Source organism: Monodelphis domestica, chromosome 4, assembly GCF_027887165.1.
Source record: "Monodelphis domestica isolate mMonDom1 chromosome 4, mMonDom1.pri, whole genome shotgun sequence".
NCBI lineage: Eukaryota > Metazoa > Chordata > Mammalia > Didelphimorphia > Didelphidae > Monodelphis > Monodelphis domestica.
Genome location: NC_077230.1, coordinates 22,759,649 through 22,777,216, shown reverse-complemented (window position 1 = coordinate 22,777,216; position 17,568 = coordinate 22,759,649). Strand labels below are relative to the sequence as shown.

General features: G+C 42.0%; 1 long non-coding RNA gene across 1 annotated transcript; it reads left to right on the top strand.

Annotated features, from left to right (window-relative positions):
- Positions 1-4,268: 4,268 nt before the first annotated feature.
- Positions 4,269-10,746, top strand: LOC103094831 (uncharacterized). The gene is made up of 3 exons (XR_001629710.2): positions 4,269-4,505; positions 5,080-6,144; positions 10,420-10,746. It is a non-coding gene; the product is annotated as an uncharacterized LOC103094831 (long non-coding RNA).
- The last annotated feature ends 6,822 nt before the right edge of the window (positions 10,747-17,568 follow it).

The following is a 17,568-nucleotide window of genomic DNA, read 5'->3' as shown; positions in this document are numbered from 1 at the left end:
TTATGGAGTTCTCTGATGGCTTGTTCAATTTGTTTTTCTGATATGGGGTGGTTTAGGTAGTCTATTTCTTCTTCTGTTAGTCTAGGCAATTTATATTTTTGTAAATATTTATCCATATCACCTAGATTGCCATATTTATCGCCATATAATTGGGCATAATAATTTTTAATGATTGCCTTAATTTCTTCTTCATTAGAGGTGAGGTCTCCCTTTTCATCTTGGATACTGCCAATTTGGTTTTCTTCTTTCCTTTTTTAAATTAGATTGACCAGTACTTTTTCTATTTTATTTGTTTTTTCAAAGTACCAGCTTCTAGTTTTATTTATTAGTTCAATAGTTCTTTGACTTTTGGTTTTATTAATTTCTCCTTTGATTTTTAGGATCTCTAATTTAGTCTTCATCTGAGGATTTTTAATTTGTTCACTTTCTAGTTTTTTAATTTGCATGCCCAATTCACTGACCTCTGCCCTCCCTAATTTAATATATGAACTCAAGAATATAAATTTCCCCCTGAGTATTGCTTTGGCTGAATCCTATAGATTTTGAAAGGATGTCTCATCATTGTCCTTTTCTTCAATGAAATTATTAATTGTTCCTATGATTTGTTCTTTAACCGATTTTGTAGAATCGAATTATTTAATTTCCAGTTAATTTTGATTTGCCTCTCTATGTACCCTTTCTAATTATTATTTTCATTGCCTTGTGGTCTGAGAAGGTTGAGTTCATTATTTCTGTTCTTTTGCACTCGTTTGCAATGTTTTTATGCCCTAGTACATGGTCAATCTTTGTGAATATACCATGTGCTGCTGAAAAGAAGGTATATTCCTTTTTTTCCCTATTTATTTTTCCCCACATATCTACTAACTCTAATTTTTCTAAGATTTCATTCACTTCTTTTACCTCTTATTAATTTTTTTGCTTTGATTTATCTAGTTCTGATAGAGGAAGGTTCTGGTCTCCCACCAGTATAGTTTTTCTATCTATTTCATCCTTGAGCGCCACTAGTTTCTCCTTTAGACATTTGGATGCTATGCCATTTGGTGTATACATGTTGAGTACTGATATTTTCTCATTGTCTTTACTGCCTTTTATCAGGATGTAATTACCTTCCCTATCTCTTTTGACTAGATCTATTTTTACTTCATCAGATATCATGATTGTACTCCTGCCCTCTTTTTAGCTGCTGATGCCCAATAAATTTGGCTCTATCCTCTTACTTTCACCCTATGCATATCTACCTTCCTCATACGTGTTTCTTGTAGACAGCATATGGTAGGGTTTTGGTTTCTAATTCACTCTGCTATTTGCTTGCATTTTATGGGTGAGTTCATTCCATTCACATTCAGAGTTATGATTACTAGCTGTGTATTTCTGAACATTTTGATTTCCACTCCTAGTCCTGCCTTTTCTTCTTTCACTATTTACTTCTACACCAGTGTTTTGTTTTTATTTAGTCCCCCTAATTCCCACCCTTATTTTACTTCCCTTTCTACCCCCCTCCCTTCTTATTCCCTCCTTATTTTCTTTACAGTCTTTTTAAACTACCCCCCCACCCTCTCCCTCCTTGGTATTGCTTCCCTTCCTACCAGTCCATTCATTTCCCTTCCACTTCCCTATAGGGCACAAATCAATTCTGTGCTCCAATGTATTTGATTTTTCTTCCCTCTTTGAGGCAATTTCAATGCACATAAGAGTTGAGTATTTCCTCTCTCCAACCGGTTTACCTTTCCAGTGTATTGATGTTCTCCCCCTCCCCCGCCATTTACTTCTTTGTGACATATAAATTTACCCCATTTTGTTTCTTTTCCCATTTCTCTTAATATTAACCTCTTTTTTAACTCCAGTTGTGTGTGTGTATATACATATATATATGTATTTATGCAGACATATATCTATATACATATTTATGTCTTGGCATTTCATCCTATACAGTTTGTCACTGTTCCCTCTAAGTATAATTCTTCTAGCTACCCAGGAGATAATAACAATTTTTAAGAGTTACCAATATCCTCTTTTCTTGTAGAGATACATATCATTTTAACTTTTTAACCTTAAGAAAAGTTTATTTGTTTTTTGTTTTGTTTTGTTTTTTCCCTTTAAACAGTCCCTTTCTCAAGTAGAAAAATATGACAGCTAAGAGGGTTAGTAGTTTATATTTGTAAAATCTCATGGAAGATAATGGTGGTAGGATATTACATCTATAACCCATAAGAAGCAGTGGAGGAAAAAATAAATTTAAAGAAAGATGGAGAAGAGATATATCTATGCCAAATCTTCCCAGGGCAACTAGGTAGCACCACTGTAGATTGTACAGCAGGCCTGGAGATAGAAACACCTGAGTTCAAATCTGACCTCAAGACACTTGTACTAGCTGTGTGACCCTGGGTGATTCACTTAACCATGTTTGCCTCAGTTTCCTCATCTGTAAAATGAACTGGAGAAGGAAATGACAAAGTATTCCAGTGTATTTGCCCAGAAAACTCCAAATGGGATCATGAAGGTGTGAAATAACTGACCAACAAGAGAAGTATGACAACAGAAAAAGTTGGACAAGATTGGGAAAATTATTTTTAAGATATTTATAACAAAATTCTTTTAGATACTAACATCACAGTCTCCAATGTGTTACATGAGAAAATTGACACGATAGTAAAGAAAACAAAGATGAAACAGGTAGCTAGGCTTGACCAAATATCCCTGGAAGAGGTAGGTTTGTGCTGGTGGAGACATAATTTTTAGTTATTGAGGACCGAGTTTTATGGTATCTGAAAGAAAGAGGCTGCATTTGCCTTTGTCACTGCCCATGCTAGTGTTTATTCTATCAGGATCTATGCTACTCTCCATTCTACTGTTTGTTGCTGTTGCGCCTATGCCACTGGCCACTGCCATATCTTTTGCCTGTTACTCACTGCCAATGGGGACCACTCTACTTCCTGTTTTGTTTTTTTTTAATAAAAACCCTTACCTTCCATCTCAAAATCAATATTGTGTATTGGTTGCCAATTTGAAGAGAGGTAAGGGCTAGGTGATAGAGGTTAAGTGAGTTGTCCAAGGTCACACAGCTAGAAAGTGTCTGAGGCTTTATTTGAACCCAGGAACTCTAGACATGGCTCTCAATCCACTGAACCCCCTACCTGTACTTCCTGTTATATCATTGCTCAATGAGCCAGGGCAAATTTTTTCCCCTCCCATCTGATTTTTTGAATTGAGGATAAGTAGGATTAAATGCTGCTTCTCCATTCTAGGGCAGAAGCCCTAGTACTCAAACACACTCCAAAGTAATAATCCTATATCTGTGTTGTTGAAACTATGGCATTGTGCTGGAGGGGACTGCTCCCTTCCCCTTCTCCACTGTGCCTGAGGTCATTTTTTTACATCACAGGCCCCTCTGTCCAGCAGCCCAATGGGAGTCCTTCCTTCCTCCCCTGTCTGGGTAAGGGGGTGGGTCATATGTGGTATGAGGGTGCAGTTTGGACACTAGGTCTCTAAAAGGTTTGTCATCACCAACCTATATCTATAGTCTTCCCTTGAGCTCCTTCATGGAAGCTTTCAGTCTTTCCTTCTGGATATAGGAACTCTGCTATTTATCTTTCTTTGTTTTAAATGTTTACTTTCTCTTTATAAATAGGATTAATATTAGTATTTGCTATTAGTATTACTAATTGACTAGTTTTTGCTAGTCAGGGTGCATTTATGAGGAAACATTCAGAGAAAAGATACAGATAGAGTTAACAATGAGATATTTTGCCAGAAAATGTCTGTGTCTCAGGCTGAGGCTCAGAGGTAATAAAAGATAAAGAGATTTATAGATACTTTGATATTTCCCAGAGTGGAAAAGGGGTTTTATACCAGGAACCCTCTAGTGAGTCAATATTGGAGTAAGGGGCAAATAGATATGGATGAAAAACCCAGTAAAAGTATATTTGGGGGTGGCTCAGAGGATCGAGACCAAACCTAGAAACAGAAGGTCCTGGGTTCAAATGTGACCTCAGAAGCTTCCTAGCTCTGTGACACTGGGGAAGTCATCTCACCCCATTTGCCTAGCTCTTACTACTCTCATTGGAACTGATATCTAGTATTGATTCTAAGACAGAAGGCAAGGCTTTTTTTTTTTTTAAAGAAATAAAATATATTTTAGATTCAAATATTGTATCTTCTGGAGGTCTATGTTCAGAGGCATATATGTTAGTTGGGAAAATCTGACTCATTAACTGTTAGGTTCCACTGTCACATTTGCATGGATTATTCATTAGTCCAAATATAGGTCATACTTTCTCTCTTAAACTTGGCTTGTATAAAACTGAAGTATAGCCTTTTATAATTGGTGTATCTATATGCATTTGTCTCTTCCAAGAAGATCTTATATTTAGGGTGCCTGTGTTATGACCAAAATGGGAACTTGTTAGTTTCCCAACAGAGCCTTTCCTTGAGAGAATGGGATTTGGGAAAGGAAAGTGTCCCTAGAGAAAGAATGATGAGGTCATTGGAGATCTGGAATAACAGAGGTAAAGTGCCACCCAAAAAGGGATGGGGATGGGAAAGAGTAAAGAAGGCAGCCAGCAATGACAACATTGGCTGTTTTCTGGAAGAGTTTAATCTCACTAAAGCTGGGAAGGAAATTAGGCATTTTACAAGGCTACCTTTCTGCCCAATTTATACAATCCCCAAATTGCTCTCTTTCTGCCTACCCATCAGTTCAACTTCATCCCCCCATAAATAACTCTTCCCCACTTCCCACAGCACAACCGTCCCCCACCTCATCTATGAGGCAGGCCACCAGGGAGGAAGTGAAAGCTCTGAGGGTAGATGGGTGACAAAGAAAGGATAAGGGTTGGTTGCCAAAACAAGGCAGCATGGTATGGCCTTAAGAACATGGAATTGGGAGTCTAGCAGAGCTGGGCTCCAATCTGGGTTTGTTCCTAATTAGCCGTGTGATATTAGGCAAGTCATTTCCCCTTACTGAGATTCCTTTTCCTCATTTATAAAATAAGGGAGTTGTAAGCAGATGACCCTTGAGGTCCCTTCTCGCTCTAAAGGTAAGATTGATCTCTAAGGAGTCTTTCCCCATTTAAATTCTAGGAGCCTATCTGCATTCCTGCCAATCAGTCAACATGTAGCAGAGCTCAGGGGGAAAAAAGTATTCAGGCTGCCTTAATGAGCACTAATCAACCAGTGTGGCTGAAGACCTTCCTATTGTGGATTCCTTGACCATGTCAATCAAACACTTTGTTGGGGAAGAAAGACCTCTATTGAGCCCAGGGAGAGATTATGTTTGAAAAGACAAACCAAACTGAAGAGCCAGGGCCCTGCAGGGTTTTTCACAGTGGCCCCCAAGCTTCAAGAGGAGAGTCCCTTTACAAACTCCCGGGTGGCTGGGAGCTAAGATGAACAGAAAGCCCAGCCTGCTCCTGCGGGAAATATTCCGTCTCCTAGGTGGTTGGGGAATTGCCCGAGTTTGGCTTTGACAGCTTTTCCTAAACGAGCTTCTGTCCCATCGCCGGTAAGCCCCCTAGCACTGGGGAACCCAGCCCAGAACAGGCCACCTCTTTCACCGATCGCTCAGACATCCTCCCGTACGAGTTCCTGCTTCCTAACTAGAAAGATTAATGACCACTTTCGGATTCCATCTTCTGCTCCTAACCGCCTCCTGTCATGCTCCGCTTCTTTCCCTTTCCAGAAGGCCGGGAGACTAGAGACACCTCCTGGAGACTGTGAGCATAGCCTCGCGCTTTCCCCTCCAGCCAGCCCAGGGACATCTTCCCCCCGCAGGAGGCTGGTTCTGGTACCTCCTTAACCCCTGAGCCTCCTAGGAGCACGGAAGCCTTCCGCTCTCGGGGCCGGAGGCATGCAAGGCAGCTTTCCCAGCCCCAAGAGCACGTTCAGTCATTGGCAGTGTCCGTCCCTGTCTAAGCCAGTGCTGCTGAAGGAGGCAGCCGATGCCCTACCTGCGAGGGCGCATTTGACAACGCTCTGCCTGCCGTGAAGAGCTCGGGAGGCCCCATGGAGCTCTAGAAATAATAGAAGGAGAAAAGCGCTCTCCTTGGGCTCTGTTTGAATCACCCTTGCCGAGTCTGCGGAGCAAGAGATTTAAGTGAATAGGACACTCCAGCGCCCACTTAGTCCCAAGGGGCATTCCCACCTCAGGTAAATACCAATTCCACAGATGGCCCTGTAGGGGCTCGTGCGAGAGGAGGGGAAAGGCAAAGAGAGATTACAGGGAAGTGGCAAGAAATTGGTCATGGAGGAAAGCTATTTTTATTCTCTACAGCTGCCTGAATTTCTCTGAACCAACTAGGCAGTGTGAGTTAAAACATCTCCAGCTGAGACCAAGCCCTGGTGCAGTTCTAAACTTAACTGAGGGAAGGGGGGAGGAAGAGAAATCCCTCAGGAACCATGTACCCACAACATTCAGACTCTGGAAAGATGATCCCTTCCTTTGGCAAGTTAGCCATTTACACGTTCGAATGCCCTTCATGGTCCAGAAATAGGCATCTCTCCTCCTTCCTGGCCCCCAACCAGGACCAGATTTTCACTTGAGTCAGGAGCATTGGAGTTCTGAGGGTATTACCAGTATGTTTATCCCAGTGTTTGAATATCTTCCTTTGGGTAAAGGCTAAGAGTTAGCACAGGAAGACAATTTAGAATAGGATCATTGATTTAGAAATGGAAGGGGTCTGGGTAGCTCGGAAGCTCAGTGGAGTGAGAACCAGGCCCAGAGATGGATTAAAATCTAGCATCAGATACTTCTTAACTATATGACCCCCTGGCAAGTCACTTAAGCCCCATTATCTAGACCTTCCAGTTCTTCTGCCTTTGAACCAATGCACAGTATTGATGCTAAGAGGGAAGGGTAAAAAAAAAAACAACCCACAAATAGAAGGGGTCTCAGGCCAGCTAGTTCAGCCCCCTCACAAGGAAACTGAGACCCAGAGAGGTTAACTGATTTCCACCCCCCCCCCCCAAAAATCACATATGTGCTGAGTAGCAGAGCTAATGGCCAACTCCAAGTCCACTGATTCCCGATCCAGTGTTCTTTCCACTGCAGTGACCAATCCATTTTACAGATGAGGAAACTGAGACCCAGGGAGGTTAAATAGTATGCCCAAGGTCATACACAAATATCAAAGCTAGGAAGTGAACCCAAATCTTACTTTTTCCAAGTCCAGACTTATTTCCTCTATAGTAACTAATATTCTGCCATAGAATTAATTAATTGGACACACAGTTCTGCAGGGCAGCTAGGTGGTATAATAGAGCACCAGGCATGGAATTAGGAAGATCTGAGTTCAAATGTCACCTCAAAACACTAGCTGTATGATCCTGGGCAAGTCACTTTTTGCTTAAGTTTCTTCATCTGTAAAATGAGTGGGAGAAGGAAATGGTAAACCATTCCAGTATCCTTGCCAAGAAAACCCCAAATGAGGTTGGTAATGAATGTTGGACAGGACTGGACTGATTAAACAACAAAAGTTAGTTTTGGAAGGCATAATATAGGACTTTTGTGGAATTAGCACAGAAATGTTTCAATAGGGGGAAGGAAAGGATGATAGATAAGTAAGGTCTGGGTCCCAGGTGAGGAGAGGGGCATTGCAAAAGAGGAAGGAACATAGAATTATAGAACTTTATAGAGTTGGAAGTGATTTTATAGGTCCTCTTATCTGGTACTCCCTCATTTGATTTGCTTTTTTAAAGTTGTATTGATGCTTGTTTTGTACCTGATGGTAATTTCTCAATGTTCCCATTCTTCCTAATAAAGACAAACAGTTAAACAAAGTCAGGGGGTCTTAGTGACTCACTCTGACAGCCTATGCAACATACTGCATCTGTAGGCTCTCATTTCTCTCTCAAAAAAAGTGAAGTGTGTTTTATCATCTGTTTCCAAGGATCAAGGTTATTTATTGTATTTAATGTGAGCTCAGCTGCCTTTTAGTGTTATTTTCATTTAAATTATTGCACAAACTCCTCATTTTCTAGATAAGAGAATGAAAGCCTTGGAGGTGGGGTAACTAGCTGAAGGTCACACAGGAAGCAAGCAGGGGCGTCAAGGTTGTCATGGACATAACTTTGTTCTACTTTCATACTTTTGTCTAGACTAGAAGGACTTCCTCCCCCAAAAGTCATATTAGAAGCCACTAAGCCCCAACAGAAGCAGCTCTAAGCTAATAGAGTAAAAAGAGCAAAGACTTTGGAGTCAGAGGACCTGGGTTCAAATCCCATCTGGGGGGGATACTACCTGTATGATGTTGGGTAAGTTACTTACCCTTCTTTGGGCTCATTTTCCTCATCTAGAAAATGAGAGGATTGGACTAGATGGTGTTTAAGGTCTGTCCTAGCTCAGAATTTATGATCCTCCAACTGTTGAAAGCATTTTACAAAAGAAATGTGCTTCCCTGAAGTTTCCTGGTATGAAGCATTCCCTTTTTGGGGGCCTGGCAGTCTTAGAGACTGGGTAGGTGATAAAATGGGTAAAGCTGGGCCTGGAGTCAGGAATCTGACTAATCTGAGTTCAAATGTAGCCACAGATACTAGCTGAGTGGCCCTAGGTAAATCCTTTAATCCTGTTGACCTCAGTTCCTCACCTGTAAAATGAGCTAGAGAAGGAAATGGCAAACCATTCCAGTACTTTTGCCAAGAAAACCTCAAAAAGAGTCAAGAAGAGTCAGACAACTGAAAAACAAGTGAGCAATAACAGTCTTAATGCTACACTTGGGCTTAGTATTGTTAGAATGGCAGAATTTGGTATTGGCAAAGGAAGAATTTAATTTGAATTATGTCAATGAGGGATGCTTTAACTGGACTTAGACTAATAATAACATCCAATACCCTGCTACATCTCATGTTAAGACTATCCATTAGATGAGGTTTTCTTTCTCAGGACAGCATTCTTGTTCACACTAAGGTGTGAGGGACCTGATGATTATTGATTTTGTTAAGGACCAAGTTAGAAGGCAAGGCTAAAACCAGAGGAACACTAACATAATAAAAGAAAAGAAAAATATGAAATATTATAATAAATTATAAAACTAATTATATAATAATTCTCAGAATCTCAGATTTGGAAGGGATCCCTGTGGCCATCTCTGCTCACCCATACCTTAAAAGAAATCCCTATTACAGTATCTAAGACAAATTGTCATCCAGCCATTGCTTCCAGGTAAGGAGACACACTACCTATCAAGGCAGCCCACTTCAATTTTGGATGGCTCTGTTAGGCAGATTTTTGCTCACATAAAATCTAAATATGTGCCTCTTCCTAACTTCCGCCCATTGCTGCTAGTTGTGTCCTTTCAGTCACAGGCAGAGGAGGGAGAGTCTCTTTTGTGTGTATGATGTGGGAAGTAGGGGAGAAGGGGGAGCAGGAAGAGGAGGGGTTGATTTCTTCTAATCTCACCACACAAGCAGTTGCGTATTTGGCCTTCAGTTGAAGCCAGCCTTTACTGGGCTGAAAGGGAAGTAACAACTCTTGGGAGTAGATTGCAGCCCTATAGGCATAGCAATAACTATTTAACAGATAATGAATGGTCTCATTCTATGAGTTTGGAAAGGCGCCTATTTTGGGGGTATGGTGGGGGAGGGGTGAATTCCGGGCTTACTAAACTTACTGAATGGTATGTGAAAACTTTATTATTTCGGTTTGACTTTTTGGTTGGAATAAAATTGACCACTAATACTGATAAAGAGGAAGTTTGCAATGGTGGAAACATACCACCTGTGTGGAAAGCCCCAGAGCTCCAGATTGCTCAAAAAATGTACACTATTTCTGCACGCCCACCCTTAATTTCTTCCTCAGCCTTCCCATTCTCCCCATTTCCCTTCAGAACCAGGAGCCCCAATCCACCCACCCATCCACCCACCTACAGAGAACAAAGTGGCACCTGGACCAAAAGATAGATAATAGCTATTTCCCAGACACAGAGCCGATCAAACCATGTTAGAGCAGGGGTCTTGCTATCAGAGCCACAAGAAAAGGCTCAGATGTTTCCCTGAACTGCATTTCCTTTGATTTTTTTAAAAATGGAAAAATAAAAAACAACCCACCCTAAAATGATTAAAAAAAAAAAGGCAGTCACAGTCTCTATCCTGCTTCCTGCACCTGGACGGGGGACAAAGAATGTCATAGCTTTTCAGGAAACAGCCCACTTGTCAGCATCTCAGCTCTGGGGGAACAAAGGGCTGGATTCATTAACACAGTATCGACCCTGAACGTTCCACCCGGGCCACCTCCCCCGGAGTTACTCAATTCACACCAAAAATGAATTGTAATTGGACTTTTGTAACCTTTGAAATCCCCAAGCAGATTGCTAGGATTTTGAAATTTCCTCTAGCCTCTCATTTGCATGGGGGGCGGGGGGAAGCCCTGGAGGACCCCGGGAACTCTGCTGCGTCGGATGTGACTTTTCTTTCTCATCCAATTCTTAGTTCAGGACCATTAAAAGAACGAGGCCAAAGAGACAACATTTCTGAAAGTAAAGACATGACAACAAAAGGGTCCGAAGATTCCGGCGCCTGTTTCCCGTTTGGGCTGTGGGAATGACGGCACTTTACTTCCATTTTTCCACCACATCGCCGGGCCCCGTCAGTAGAAAGACGAGCCGCTTTCAGAGCAGCCTCCTATTCCCTGGAAGCCTGCTTTCCCTTGGTGTGGAGCAGCGCGTTGATTTAAAATCTTCCTCCTTCAAAGAACAGCCAGGCACGCTCTGCCAAGATCATATTTAGTCACAGCAATAAAAGCGTGCGTGCCCTGTGCGTGCTGTATATTTGAAAGCCTGATTATTCCCTTGCAGGCAAGAGAAGGGACCTGCCTGGAGAAATCTTGCCTGCTGGTGTGTGGCAGCTTGTCAAAAATGTGAGAAGCTAGCAAGGCGACCTCTTTCTTCTTTCGGAAAACAATCCACATGACTCCTTACACTCCTGAACTCTCTTCCCCTTGGTCCCTGGCCTCACCCTCACCAATTCATTCCCCTTCTCTGGGGCTGCAGTCAGGCTTGCTTAATCTGCCCCCTTCCCCAGTGAGCTGCCCAACTGTGACAACAGGCAGGCATGCAGGACGCTGTCCTGTTGCAATAACACTGTTAATACCTTTTTTCCAAATCCTGCCAGTCAGTCAACAAGCATTCATTAAGGTCCAAGACACTGTGGCAAAACGAATTTAAAAACAATTCCTGCCTGCAGGAAGCTTCTATTCCAATGGAGGAAGGCAACAAAGAAAAGGAAGCTGAATCTGGTGGAGAACTATGAAGGTACCAGGCTCAGAGACAGGGTAGAGAAAGACCAGGAGTGTAGCCTGGAGAGGAAGCAGAAATGGCTGACCTGAGGACCATTTTTAAATGGAGGTTTGGGGATGAGCCATCCAATCTGTGGGAGAGGCAGAAGGTGAGCTAGTCGCTTCCCATGTGTGAATTCTAGAGCTGGAGTGAACTTCCAGCTTGAAGAAATTCTCAGGGCATGGTAGAAATCCCCAGTGCAGCTTGGAGAGAAAATCATTTAATGGGTTGCCCGTGGATGGCTGTATTTTCAGCAATCTTTGGTTGGCTAGCCTTGCCCCTCTTGATGCCCAGTTAAGTAAATTAAACTGGAAGGGTACCAGCACCCTACCCCTTTCCATTTGTAAAGATATACCAGGTTTGAATCATTCTGTGGGACATATTCATGCCTATTTCCTGACGTGTTTACTTTTACTGTAGCTATCAAAAAGAACATATTTATTTAAGCGCAAAGACATTGCTTTAAATCAAATAGCATAGTAAATTAAGTGAAAGAAAAAAAGAGCCCTCTATAATGGTAGGGATATACTCATCGCCCTGTACATGTAGGGAATATGGCTAAAGCATAGGTATGGACAGTATATGTGGAGGGATAAGTGAGACTAAGGCAGCTCACTCTTTTGGTACTAAATTGCTGCTAATATCCTCTGGTCATATCATTAGACTGCTCTCTGCTGAGCATCATGTCTCGTTCTCTGTGACATCATCTCTGTTGGGCACTTCCAATTGGGTTTTTAGTTGCATTGTTTGCTGAACTACTCTCTGCCATCATCTACTGGTCTTCAGTCTTTCTGTGCCATCTGCTATTCTCTCCTACCATCTGCTGGGGTATAACTGCTGGTAAGTCTTTCCTGTTAAACTTTTTTTTTTAATTCTGCATCACCCTGGGTATGGTAAAGGGGCCTTGACAGCTGTACCCAGCCTGGTAGGCAACAAAAGACAGTCAAAACCTTCAGGCTAGAATGAAATCTGTTCTTTTAACTCACTTTTCTCCTATTGCCCCCCTAAGCTCCTGACCCCAGTCAGCTATCTGACTTGGAGTTAGAGGATTCCTTTTGATTCTTGTGAGATTTCTCATTATCAGTCAGTCCTTTCAAACAATTCTGGGAACTCCTTCCAACAAAATTCCAGAGGAATTATGTGGTACTGGGTCAAAGAAGTTCCCTTCAGCCCCCATAATGCCCCTGATTGACTTGCATATATTCCTGGGGATAAAAACAGAAAAGCCAGGTTAAGCTAGATGGTTATCTACCTGGGATTAGTTCCTTTGTTCTAAATTCCTGTAAGTGTGTATTTGTTGTTGTTCTGTCATTTTCCTGTTGCTTCTGACTCTTGATGACTCCATTAAAGGTTTTCTTGGCAAAGATATCAGAATGATTTATTGGTTCTTTCTCCAGCTCTTTTTTTTTTTAACAGATGAGAAAATTAAAGCCAACAGGGTTAAAGTGACTTGCCCAGTGTCACACAGCTATTATCTTATCCCCAGCCATAACCATTGCACCACCTAATTGCCTTACCTGCTATGCTTTATTTAGTATTCCTGGCAGGCACATACCTGCTAGTCTTCTGAAGTATGGTTATTAGAGAAGAAAAGGCATGGAAAGGCAGGCCTCCAGATAGCTTGGGGGAACCAATCAGGAGATAAAGACTTTTCAGCAATCCAGCCTGGCATAATAGTATATTTGGGGTGGTATCTCCTGATAAGCAGCAGGACCAGCCTGGAGGCCTTGTTTTGGAACTGGAAGACTTGGATGTGAAAATTTGCTCTGCACCTTACTTTTAGTGTCTCCTCTCTAAACCTCCATTTATTCTTCTGTAAAATGATGGTGTTGACCTAGATGAATATTGAAATCCCTTCCAGCTCTGATTGGATGGCTTTATAGGCTAAAGATGGTTGGCATCCATTCTGGGAGTTATATAGCATGTGTGCATTAACATTCTTCCTTCTTTCTCACTTGATCACTTGTAGGCTGAACCGTCTGGGCTGATCTGCATGATGGTTACAAAAAAAAAAGGGGGTGGGGGTGGAAAACGAATCCAGAAAAACAGAACAGGCAACAAGTTTAGTTTATTCTGGAAAATTTGTAACTAGAGCTATCCCTTAGGAATGGACCTCCTCTAGTGACTGATTCAGGGGTGTAGCCTGTTAGAATGCTTACCTGTCTGTCTATCTATCTTTCTCTCATATGTATGTCTGTCTTTCTATCATCTATCCGGCTGTCTCTCTGTAAATAAAGATCGTCTATCCATCCATCTAACCATCCATTTGGATCTGTCTGTCATCTAAACATCTACCTCTCCATCTCTAAGCATCCATTTGTCTGTCTGTTTATATATATATAGTTATATATATTTGTGAGAGGCAGCATGGTTCAAGACCTTAGTGATTCATACTAGATGTATGCCTCTGGGCAAGTCACTTTACATCTCAGCATCCCCAGGCAATTCTCTAGGACAGTCAATTTCAGAGGGAGTTCTCCCACCAGGATTTCCTATACCAGTGAGTTCTTGGGTCCATATGAATAACTTCATTTATCTAATATAACCCACCTATAATTTCTTTCTTTTATTTTTTTTCTTTTCCCCAGTTCTCTATCACTCAGGCACAGGAGATGGGAATCATAATTCCCACTTCCTCACTCCTCAGGCTGTATACTGTGAATTCTTTTCCCCTTCAGGGCTGCACATAATGCTCACTTTAATTTAATTTCACCTGGACTAACAATTTATTTGGTGCTTTACAGTTTACTTGAGGTTTCCTGGAACAGGGGTGTGCTGGAACCAGCTTGAACCAGCTTCCCAGTCCATTGTTAAACTTTCATTTATGCCCTGGAAATTGGTAAATGCTACAATTCCAGGCTTTGATTATCTAGATTTTAAAAGGAATAGAGAAAATGTTAATACTGCATATTAAATTTGAATTTTGCCTTGTGTCCTGCCACCTACAGCCTACTGTCCAACATTTACCATTACACCCCTGGGTTTTTCAGATTCAAATAACAGCTTCATATGGGCTGTCCCCTATGCCTGTAATTCCTTCCCTTCTCCTTTCTTCTTCCTGGAATCCTTAGCTTCCTTCAAAGCTCAGCTCAGGCACCATCTCCTCCAGAAAGCCTTTCTTGAGTCCAATAGTTGTTAACCTCAAAAGTTGTTAGAACCTAGAAGGACTTTGTTTTTATTCATCTCTGTGCATGTTGTGACCTATCAGCAGAGAATAAATTCCTTGAGGTCAGAGCTGATTTCATTTTTGTTTTCCTTGACCTAGTGCCTACTATCTGGTATCAAGCATTTATTAAACACTGATAGTGTGCTACACATTGTGATAATACTGACAGTTCTTGCCCTTCAGAAGCCAGGAGGTACTTAATTAATGCTTGCTGTTAAAGCACTTTTCTCCTGACATGAAGATGTAGGATAGGTAATATGAGTATTATGATCCCCATCTTACAAATGAACAAAATGACGATCATTTTGTTAAACAACTTGCCCAAGATCACAGAGCTCCTAAATGGTCAAATCATGCTCAAACTTGGGTCGTCTGACCAAAAAAAAAGGATTCATTCTTTTTTCAAAGAGGTATCAGGCAGGGTGCATTAAAAACCAGAATCCTACTATATGTTGTTTACAAGATACACATTTGAGGCAGGGTGACACACACAGAGTAAAGGTACGAGGCTGGAGCAGAATTTATTATGCAGCAGCTAAAGTAAAAAAAGCAGGAGAAGCAATCATGATGCCAGACAAAGCTAAAGCAAAGATTATTGAACATCCATCCACTCTTTTAGGTATGGAGACCTAGAATCCAGTAGAGACCTCAAGGAACAGGGAAAACTAGTAGTCTGTTGTGGAGTCCAATCTGCCATCATCAATAAAGATGGGGGACACGTCTTGTACTGGGAGTACAAGTTCTTAGACTCTTCTAATCCACTATATGGAGGTCTACTGCTGCTCTGTTCTGACTCATTAAGTCAATAGTACAGTGTCTTTTTTTGGAAGGGGGTAGGCAGCCATGGGATTTGGAATCAGGAAGACCTGAGTTCAAATCCAGTCTCAGACACTCACTAGCTGTGTGAGTGGCTCAACTTCTTTTAGCTGCAGTTTCTTCATCTATAAAATGGGGGCGATAAACCTACCTCTCCTCCCCCCTCCTTGTTGTGAGAATAAAATGGCATAATATTTGGAAAGTGCTGTGCAACACCTTAAAACAATATGTAAATGCTAGCAGCAATTTAAAAAAGAATCTCATTAGCCCCCAACCAAAGCCTTGCCTATCTTTAACTTTTACTTACAGGATCTCCTTCACCTCTATGAGTGGATTAAAAAAATGATCACCCCCCCCTCCCAAATTACAATTACAAACCTGGAGTCAGAGAGTGGATAGCATAAGAAGCAGTCTTTATCTTTCTCATGAGGTGCAGATGCAAACATATAGATTCCTGACATAAGACCCCGGCTCCCCTCTGTCCGATACCCCATAGTCTGGGGGCTGAATGTACAATCTGGGTGGGAAGCAGCAAGATGCAGAGTGTGAGCTCATCACAAGCTTCCAGCAGGGAGGGGTGACTCCTCTGGCTCCTTAAAGTATGAGGAGATAAGGAGGTAGTATAGTCTAGTGGTTTTCATCCTTGAAGTGAGATAAGAGGCTTCCCCACTCCCTGGGCCTGTGGCAATAATAAAATGTCCTTGAAGTCATTTTGTAAGCCTAAATAGGCTTATTTAGGGCGGTGGTGGTGGTGGTGGTGGTTTGAGGGTGGGATGGATGTCCACCCTGAGAAGAACACATTAATTCCTTTTATTCCCTACATTTAGAAATGGAACCTGGGACTCTTCAGGACTGGAACTTCACTTTTAGTACTAGAAACTCATAGGCTCATAGAATTTAGAGTTGGAAGGAAACTTAATGGCTCTCTGGTTCAACTGATCCCCCCAAAGAATTCCCCACTATTAACACGTATACTTGACAGTGATCAGTTCACCTTTGCTTGCAGACTTCTACGGGAGGGGAATCCACCCCCATCAATAATTATAATGAAAAACATTTATTTAGAGCTTAGTATATGCGAAGGACTATGCTAAGTGCTTTACAGTTAGCATCATATTTGATCTAATGGGAAGTTTAACTAACATCAAGTAGAAATTTGGCTCCAACAAAGCTGGGCTCTCTGCTCAAGCTCAAGGAACTAGCCTGGAACCAGAGGTAGATAAGAGCCCACTCTTTATCTTTTTTTTTTTAAACTCCTAGCATTTTGTCTTAGAATAGATACTAGATATCAGTTCCCAGGGAAAAGGGGAGATAGGCAAAAGATAGGGTGCCCAGGGTCACATAGATAGGAAGTGTCTAAGGCAAGATTTGAACCCAGGACCTCCAGACTGGGCTCTCTATCCATTGAGCTGCATTTATCTTCAGGAAGGGCCACTGACATTTGATTCAGTCTTTATTTTTCTCTAGCTCTTGAAAGAAAACTGGTCCCACTTTCTGCCATTTAGAAAACACTTGTGGGTGGGAGCTCCAATCAACATTCCCATTCTATGGCTAGCCAGTTCCTATCTATTCCTACTCAATCCTGGTGGTGCAGAATCTCCAGTCTAAGTGAAAATCAACCCCCTTCCCTTCACCCATCTCTCATCCTCATCTACCTCAGGGCTCTCTCTTTCAAATCCCCTCCCAGCTCTACCTCCCTTGCTATTGTGCCCCATCCAAACCTCAGTTATATTGTAGGAAACTTTACTAAGTTAGATCTCCTTCTTTAGTGACCCTTCCAAATTCTAGTACTGAAGGAAGACCTGATTCCTCTCCCCCTCTTTCCCACCACCACCTAACCCTAACAAGACACTGCAACTCTGTGGAATCCCTCCAGGATTGGATATAGCTTCTCTCATACTTCTAGACAGGCTGGAACATCTGGAGGAATGGGCATACCCCTTGTTGTCCACTATTGCTTACAGATAATCACTCTGGAATCTCTTTTCTTGGTCCACTTTATCCCTATCCTCAAGGCAGGCCCCTGGAGAATTCTTCCTCCTTTCTCAAGAACGTCAGTGCCTTGGAGCAGAAATATTTACCCTCCACCTCCTAACTCTATACAAGGGATCTTCAATATATGTTCCCTCAAACACTTTGGCCTCCCAGTCATCAGCCTCCTTGAATCCCTTTGCCTTCACTTCCACCCCATTCAGACACAGACGATAATCCTCTAGATTTCACCAGCATGCCCAAGGGTTCTACTTCTAGACCTCTGAACTTCTTCCATCTGACCACAGCCTCTTAATTCTAGCTCATTATTCCTCCCGAGTTTATACTTCC